This window comes from Amborella trichopoda, chromosome 1 (assembly GCF_054954075.1).
Source record: "Amborella trichopoda isolate Santa Cruz 75 chromosome 1, AtrichopodaSantaCruz75HAP2 v2.0, whole genome shotgun sequence".
In the NCBI taxonomy this organism is placed as follows: domain Eukaryota; kingdom Viridiplantae; phylum Streptophyta; class Magnoliopsida; order Amborellales; family Amborellaceae; genus Amborella; species Amborella trichopoda.
In genome coordinates, this window is record NC_142336.1 from 5,909,706 (window position 1) to 5,919,366 (window position 9,661).

Consider the following 9,661-nt stretch of genomic DNA (forward strand, 5'->3'; position numbering starts at 1 on the left):
TATCTAGACCGTCTATTTTAAAGATTTTCATATGTTTATAGATCTACTTGATTTTAACTATTTTTGAAGTTTAAAATTTTATAATTAGATATGAAAATAGATTTTTAGATAATTCTAAAAATCTTTTACAACCAAAGTACATGGTATGATGTAATTTGGAGGTGCGCCTTGATTGGATTGTTTAAGGTTGCAACCTTACAGGAACCGCAACCTTATATAAATGTATTGACCTATAAGATATACAACATATCTATACTTGATGGTTCTCACTGTATGGTTCACAACAAAAGTTTATAATTACAAATTATTCTATCATGTAAAGATTAGTTCTTAGTGTGGCAAACTTTAATCACCTACTCATGCACATGCAAATCAACTTATGTACATACATGTGCATGTGCACACGTGCGAGTGGGTGAGAGAGAGACGGTGAGATGAATACATGTACACCACTTTCTGTTTAAAGTGTCCATGATCACATGCACGTAAACTATATATTTTGTGCCAGACACATCGCAGTAAACAAAACCATGATTCTTAAACTAAGATTGTCAAAAACCTAAACCTTAGAAGCCAGAAAGTGCCTTCTGAAGTTAAGATCCAGCTGTAGGACATCAATTTTGCAGTTCAAAAAGTGAGAGCACAAGGGAGCTATTGTCGGGCACAGCCAAGACCATAATTTGATATTGTACATGCAAGACATAATAAGTCACATAAAAGATGTCTTTAACAAAACCTTGTTCATTTCATTTAGTCTACTTCTCACATGGAATAGGTGCTACAGTGGAGTTCTCCAGGCAGACATGAAGCTACAAAAAGTCCCTTGCATTTGTTCACATAAAATATTTAAAACATATTCCTCATTTTGCATCATATTTTATAAATTAGAAATAAAGGAACAACTGCCCATGAAGCTTATGCGCATCCATATGCAAGCCTCTTGAATTTCTTTACAGCTCTTGATAAACCCCAACCTCCGATCTTCCGACAATGATGTTGAAATACCTAATTCATCCATATAAAATGTCAAGCTGTTCGGCAAAGTTTCCCCCTAAAGAGAAGGAAGAGTGGTTTCATAATATACAACCTCAAATATTGGCTCCAAACTAATATTTAAGAAGTGAAGGTACAACAAACTGCAAACCTCAAATGACTGCTCAAAGCAGACTAAGGAGACATCTGCACCCTCAGCCTTCAGCATGGCATCCTGCAGTGAACTTACAAGCTGAGGATGTAACATCCTCTATTATTATTATTATTTTTTAATAGTTGTTCTTGTAATCTGTGGGAATTTAACATCAACACACTAGGAATGAAGTTAAACAAAATAATTAAAAAACAAACATTAGATTTTTTTTTTTTCTTCCTTTTCTCAAGGAAGAATTAAAGCTTCAAGAGGACCTGGTCATACAAGTACATAAGCAATCTTGTCTGCATCATTTGGTACTTTGATTCTCTTGGTTCAAACCTGCCGAAAAAAACATGCAGTGCATTAGCCGATTAAGAAGGACCTCATGTTTAATCAACTGATAGCTTTAAAGCCCAGAAAAATCAGGAAGGTTTAAAAAACAGATTTGTGCAATAAAGAATAGCTTAGAGGCTGCAGAAATGGCATGAACCAATCAACCAACAAGACACTGATTCATGGCTTCTTTTAAGAGACAATTGGATGGGATTAAATACCATTACTAAGACATCTTACTTGAGTCCAGTACTGGTTAACCCTTTCCTCTTTCTTCAATAGATAGTTCTGGTATCACTTGGTAGATTAGCAGCTAAGCCTTCTCTTTTTATTTTTTCTTTTTATAGGTAGTTATTTCTACTTGTGAGCATTACCAAAAGGTTTGAACATTAAAAGCTAGACCCTAGTAACCCATATACTAATTCATGATACGGAAGAGTACAAGGAGATGTCAGTAAATTGGTAATGAGTCTAAGCAAGGTATATGAACTGTTCAAATTGGGTTCTCTAGCAGCCTAGAGAAAGAGATTTGACATTAAGAGCAGTAGGCCCGAGCTTCAAAAGAATCTGCCAGCCCAATAGAACTCGCAAATCCATTTTGGATTATGGATGGTGCATTCTGAATTAATCTCGTGACATACTAGTAGAAGTTCAACAGTACAAATGGACCTCCTACTGAAGTTAAGCTCTGGATTTTTGCTCAGGAGTGTGCTTTGGCAACTAGCTAATCCTAATTCAGGGAGCCTCACAAATCCAAAATAGCATTCTATTACCAAGATTTCTATTGGCTCTCCTGTAAACCAATCCATCACAAGGGTCATAACTCTAAAGATGATGTTTACTTTTACTCCTTGTACGAGACAACAAAGACCCTGTAAAGAAGAAATGAAAATGGAAAACAAATTGCGTTCAACATTTAGAATGTCATCCAGTTAAAATAAAGATATCAAAGCTAATTTTATCTTATAATCCCGTCCAGTTCTTTTTCCATTGTACTGATCAACTACAAGTATGTCAGCCAATGCCAAGTAATATTTATGAAGATTGAAACCAACTAAAAGAAAATCAGAATCACTCAAAGCACATATTTTTGGAAGGAACAAAATCCTCATGTTGTAAATTTTTACAGAAAAAGATAAAAACAAACAAGGACCAGATGTACTCTAACCCCACTTCGATGCAGACATTCAGTTCTCACAGGAACACCTACTAGTTACAATCAAAATCTAGCAAAAGCGATTATTACATATCATAATATTTTCTTTTGCTCTTTTTTTTTTTTTTTTTTGGTGGGGGTGGGTAGGGCAGCATGGAAACAACGAATGTCATACTATCTTCTCAAACAATTTGGGAGATGGGGCAAGATTCAACCAAATGCTGGCCCACATAGTTTGAGTGGCCACAACGTTCAGAAAAAGCTCCAAATTTAATGGCGCGCCTATTGCTTTGGAAACAAAGATATGACTAACCGTAAGCTCAGGCACTACTAGATACAGCCTCTGAAATTTCATTGATAGCTCTTGATAATTCCCAACCCTCAAAGGCTGCACCCTTCCAATTGCAAGGTTAAAATGCCTTATTGAGACTTCCATGATATCAAGGCTTTCCTGAAATTACAAAAAAAATAAAAGGAAAAAGAAAGGGCTTTCTGAATGACAGGTCAGAAGATCACTTTCAAAATACTAAGTAAAGCAGCATCCAACTTCAAACCTCCAATGCAGCAAGAGCAGCTTCACGACAGATTAAGGAAACATCTGCCCCTGTACAACCTTCAGTAAGGCTCGCAAGCTCTGACAGGTTGACATCAGATCCACAAGGGATTTTGCTCAAGTGAATGTGAAAGATGTCTTCTCTGTCTCTCTGGTTTGGAGTCCCACATACAAAAGTCGGTCAAAGCGCCCTGTAGTGAATATTGTAAATTGAACATATAATATGACGGATGTTTTACAAATTTATAGAAAACCAGAAGTAAACAATGATGAGAATAATATTTGAACAGGACCTGGTCATAGAAGGGCCCGATCGATCTTGTCAGGACGATTTGTAGCTGCAATCACAGTTACACCTACTCTTTGGTTCAAACCTGAAAAATCCAGGTTTACAGTTAGGCCATAGCAATGCCTTAACTCAGGAGAAGGAACTCATTCATAATTTCCTGCAACTTGAAAGCCTGAAAAATAAGGAAGATACAGGCTGGTAGATAAGTATAATTCTAGAACTTATAAAATGGAATGCACCAGAAAGATGCAGAAGCCAGCTTACTATGAGAGTCGTGTTAGTGAGTTTTGAATATAGCCATACTCGCTCCAACGCCCATTAAGCTTTTTTCTCATTTCCAAATGGTGGTTCTGGTGCTGCTTATCTAGCACTGCCCAAAGGTTTAACCAGTGCTAGAAAACACAAACAGGGAACGGAACCCAGCCATGGGCCGGGTGCGGGTAACCTGGAACCAGCCCTCAGCGAGTAGGTCTCGACAAGGCAAAAAAGCATTAAAAAAATATATAAAAAAAAATCCCAAAAAATATGAAAAGTATGTTTAAAGTATAATTAAAACAAAATACATCCAAATGAGAATAAAAAAGTAGTGAAAAAATAATTATTAAAAATCAATCTGTGCCCAGGGCATTTTAGAAATAATCCAAAAAAGATGGGAAAATGTTAAAATAAGTATATATGGCCAAAATACTTCCCACTCTTTTCCAAAACACTAGAAAACATTAAAAAACCTATTACAAACAATTTTCGTATTATTTGAATTCTTTAATTTTTTTAATTGTTTTTTTAAGCTAGGGTGGTCAAGCCACTTGACCACCCTAACGGCCAAAACCAGTTGCTGGTTCCGGGTTGTCCAGGCAGGTTTTGCGAACAGGGAGTTAAACTATGATTCAGCTAAACCTTTATCAAGCCATATATTGAATCACTTTATGGCATAATTACAAACAGATGCAGAAAACATAAAGTACAGAACACTGAAACAGGTCTTTGCGTGTGTGACTGTGTGTGCACGCATGTGTGTGTAAATATTGATGTAGATATAGATATAGATATTGATATAGATATAGATATAATATAGATATAGACACAGATACAGACACAGACACCTAAACAGACAAACACATCTTCAGACATAATACATCTCTCTCTGTGGTCATCTGTTTACAGGTGGTCCCAATTCTAAGAATCTTGGGAATCATTTTTTAGAATTGATTGTTATTCTAAGGACCAGTTTGGACGCACGAATTATACTAACTCACTAAGTAAGTCTGTTCTTAAATTCCATCATTCATGACTAGTAATAAACAATGTTTGGTGCCATCCAACTATTCATGAGTCCTGTTTCTCAATTTCACTCCCCTCCATCAAGGAAAAAAAAAGAACAATAAAAAGAAATTCTTTACGATTATTCATGAAGAATCATATTCATAGATGATAAAAAACGCAAAAAAACATCCAAACTGGACTAAGCATCTTCAGTGTCATAAGAAGATGTAAAGATTTAGCTATATATCGCACATGGCACAAGCAACACAGGTTTTTTTACCATCCAATTCAACAAGTAGCTGACTGATAACCCTATCTCCAACAGAAGCTCCATGACCATCATTTCCACGGGCCACAGCAAGTCCATCTATTTCATCAAAAAAAATTACTGAAGGAGCAGAACCACTTGCCTTAGCAAACAAGGACCTTACTGCCTTTTCAGATTCTCCAACCCATTTACTAAATAGTTCAGTGCCTTTCACTGCAAGAAAATTAAGCCCTGCTTCAGAAGCCACTGCACGAGCCATTAATGTTTTACTGCAACCAGGAGGCCCAAACATTAAAATGCCTCTTGGTGGATTTGTCCTTATACGCTTAAAACCATCCTGATGCTTTTGTGGCCATTCTACAGCTTCTCTGAGTTGTTGTTTAACCTAATGTTGACCACCAATATCTTTCCAGCCAACTTTTGGATCCTCGAGCATAACCTACCAATAAAATCATGTTGAGCTTAGCTCCCCAAATGAAAAAAATAAAGATCGAGAAAGGAAAACACCATTTCAGAAATGGGCTAACTCCGCTGTTTTTGTACGATATTTATGCCCAGTGCAAATGGGTGAACTTGACTTTCCTTCCCCCACTTCTTTCTTTTTTTGTCTTTGTGAAAAGAGGAGGGATGGGAAGGTGGGGTGCTTTGTGGTTGGCGAACTCAGATACAAACTGCAAATCCAACAATTATCAAACAAAGAAAAAGACTAGAAACCATAGATTTCTTTTTTTCTTCTGCACTCAAGACGAAATAAATTACCAAAGCCAGTTTCAGGAGATTAAAATCATCTAAGAAACCAAAATACTACAAACACGCTAGAATCCAGTCAATAAGATGAAAGGAAGTCTGGACATTGACATGTACACAAGAGAGATACAAGTCCTAAGAATTAGAAACTGATTTTTTTATGACATAAAAGGTTACCACTAGCCTCTGAAACAAGAGTGAACTGACAGGTAAAATGATGGTAATCATTGCATTAATAATTTTGGAAGGAAAAAAAAAATTTGCTAAGCAAAATTGAAAACTGAAAGTTGACCAGCCCAATATCTCTCTCATAGCACTAGGCCTGACTTTCATCCTGGCTTTCTCAAAATCTTCTGGGCACAATTTCAACAAAGAGTCTGTTCTCCCCCTACAAGAAGAAATGTTCTTTCCTCCACAAGGGTTGGTAAGATTCGTATTTTTAACAGTATTAGTATCTGACAGGTCCTGACTTTCACCAAAAAGACGAACATTCTCAGAGGATATAGATAAATCGAAGAGTAATGATGACACAGACACTACTGAATCATGGGAACTTGCATTTTGACCTAAATCCCCATCAATAGTATTGGGAGAACTATCCTTGTAATCCTCCACAAAATTCTCAGGAGACTCAATAGAGTTTCCATATTCTATATAACGCCGAAGAGAAATTAGTGCCGCCTCATTGCAGAGAGCAGGGAGATCAGCACCAACGAATCCATGTGTGCATGAAGCAACATACTGAATTTCTGTGTCGATAAGAGAGTGGCTCATCCCACAAAGTATCTTCTGTAGAATTTCAAACCTTTGACCTGGAGATGGCACACATGAAGTAGTTCAGTTTGTTAGTTACGAGGAGATCTAATGAATCTGACTAGGGGAGCCAACACCCAAGAGCTTTCAAACTATTTCATCTGAGCTTCAGAAGTTGCAACAGGGATACAGATAAAAGTGAGGAGACATTAAGGTGAGGGAAAAAAAAGAAACAGGAGGTAATGTGCATAAGATGTGGTTCACTTCTGCAAAGAACCCACAAATAAAAGGCAGCAGTTAGAAATTGATGACATGAGGCCTTAAACCCACAGCTTTGTCCACAGGAGACTGACTAAATAATCAAGGATCACGCATTGATAAGAAGGTCTAGAAACACAAGAGAGAAGAACGGAAAGAAAGAAGGGGGAGGGGGGCGGGGGATGTGGGGACGAGAGAGATAAAGCACAAGCGACATGTAGAACACACCTACCAGGTACTTTTTTTGTGGAGATCACTTAGTAATCACTTAGATTAGAAAAGGAAACAAGTGGCTAAGGCAAAGAATCCATACCATACCAATTTCTATTTCCCTATCAAATCTTCCAGGCCGCCTCAAAGCAGGATCAATAGAATCAGGACGATTCATGGCGGCAATAACTAATGTACCATCATTTCTATCAGTACCATCCATTAAGTTCAATAATGCAGCCACCATTCTCTGAGAAAGCTCTTCACTTCCATCCTTTCGAGCAGGTGCAATGGCATCTAATTCATCTACAAACACCTGAAGTACAAAATACCACTAATTATTTATTTTTCATAGATCTATTGTGAGAGAACCTTTCCATGGTGAGAAAGACGGAAGCATACCACAGAAGGGGCAGCTTCAGTTGCTGACTTGAAAACTTCATGCAATGCCTGCTCGCTTTTTCCGTAATATTGACTAACAATCTCTGGCCCCTTAATAGAGAAAAGATTGACACCAGCATCATGAACACAAGCACAAGCCAAAGACATCTTCCCTGTTCCAGGTGGCCCATGAAGAAGCACACCTTTCGTTGGTTGTACTCCCAGCCTGTCCAAGATTAAGAAAAACAATTAAGAAACATTGTTCCCCACTTTGATACAGCCATTGGCCATTGCAATGGAAAGAAGAATCAGATACCTAGAGCCTGCTTTGTTCCATTTTATAATATTAAAGAGCTCTTCAAGACAATGAACACATTGACCATGTATGCTCGAACGACAAGAAAAGGTCGAGCAAGTTAGACATGTGATTGTCAAGTATATGACTTCATAACATACTGGGAAGGAAATTTAATGACCATGCTAATAAATTATGACGAGTTTAAACCTTGTCGAGGTGTCTCTATTTATCAAGGAGCAGTAGATTATTTCATTTAGAACATCCGCTTCTTCAGATAGGCCACCCAACTTTGCAACTTCAGAGCCACTATCCTTGCTATTTTCAGGGTCCTCTAGTCAATTAGAGGGAGAGATCCTATCTTATGGGATTCCAAATTTGATGGAATGGGTGTCAATAAATGTACTTCAGTTTTTTAGTCAATCAAGAAGGGACCGTCACTACTTTTTTCTGAATCATGAAATCTCTTTCCGGCTACCACCCGAAAAGCAGAGTCATGACCACATATTGGAACCATCACTACATTACCATGGATTAGGCTTTGACCACAAGCCATCGAGCACCATAATTCTTCAAAAGTTCCTTTATCTTTTCATCTTCTAGGGCTGATCTTACAGCTGAGTAATTGAGCTTTTCATTTTCAGAAGGATCAGAGCCATTAGACCTTATCTTTTTTGGAGTTGAAAAGGAATTTGGGGTTCTATTTTCTTTCAAAGGACTTAACTTTAAATAAAGGTCTTTGCATTTGCTTAGTGAGACCCATTGAAGTTTATCATCAACTGGGTTTTGGAAATCATGAGTGCTCTTTAAATGAGGAGATATTGAATGGCATTCAAGAGTGGAAACAAAAACAATTATACCCAGTGAAGGATTACCCATGGTGCATGAGAGATTCCATGACAATCTCACATCATTCTTTAGAACCTGCACATAAGAAGAAATCAAAACAAATAATAAGTATTAAGTTGAATTGAAAAGATAAGGGTTGATATTTTCATCTACAAGTCACAATTAGAAGCTATTTCAACCTTACCTTTCGAGAAGGCCACACAACTGCAACTGCAAAAAAAACACCATTCAAATCATCTGTGTCATCCCTAATATCAATATTGAAATTTTCAGAGCATTTAATGACCAGAAATTCAAGGAGAGAGCCTTTAGAGGAGGCAAGTGAGACCTGTTAACAAAGCAAAAACTGTCTAAGAAACAATAAGTGACACCAACTCTCAAAAAGCTCTATAATCAATGAACCCACATTCCGCCATATCCAGGCACGAAGAAACACAAGACAAAGGGTTTCGAGGAGCGAAGGATGAAGAGAATGTACAGTAAGGGCCAACAAGCTCCATAACGATATCAAAAGAAAACGGAGCTCATAATTAAGCATGTGTATGCAATTTCTTCAAAAAAAAAAAATTCATGAACTTTGAAATTAAAATCCACTCAGTTTCAATGGGGAAGCAAATTTCCAGCTAGGGCAAAACTGTTCCATCCATATATCAAAAGAAAGGGACAAATTCGAGAATGAGACTCCAATTTCCTTCAATAATGAACTTCGAAATCCCCAAAAACCTACTGTAATAGAGAAATTAAAGACAGAGAGCAAATTACAGATACATAAGAACCAGGCAATAGAGAGGAAGCAGACATGGAAGCTTCAGATAACCAGATTGTTGAACCAAGACCGTTCATCTTGGCCTCAACCTCCGTAACTCGACCTCGAAAGGAATTTCTACATATGAAGCCAGGAAACCTAAAACTGGCCTCCATTAAGGTGGAATTCAAGCTTTCATCATCAGAAGAAAGTGAAGGAGTTGCAGAGCTTTGATTAACACTGATAATGGACGTTTTCTGGTCTAGCGTGGTGTGCTTAGTAGACGATGTAGAAAGGGTTTTTCGTGACTTCTTTGGCTTGGGAGCCATGACCACTGGTGAGCGGGAAATAGCCTTTGATAACTGAGCGTGTACATGAGATTTTAGGGGGCGTTTGGCAACTACAAGCCGGAAATAGGGGTCGGAATTTCTA

The 9,661-nt window shown here is 37.6% G+C and overlaps 1 non-coding gene across 1 annotated transcript; it reads right to left on the reverse strand.

Annotated features, from left to right (window-relative positions):
* Positions 1-725: 725 nt before the first annotated feature.
* On the reverse strand, positions 726-9,661 carry LOC18426149 (calmodulin-interacting protein 111). The gene is made up of 12 exons (XR_016047211.1): positions 9,247-9,661; positions 8,669-8,812; positions 8,199-8,559; positions 7,846-7,969; positions 7,362-7,566; positions 7,068-7,275; positions 5,880-6,550; positions 5,004-5,430; positions 3,465-3,545; positions 3,173-3,362; positions 2,932-3,069; positions 726-1,468 (listed from the first exon to the last, which is right to left on the reverse strand). It is a non-coding gene; the product is annotated as a calmodulin-interacting protein 111 (transcript).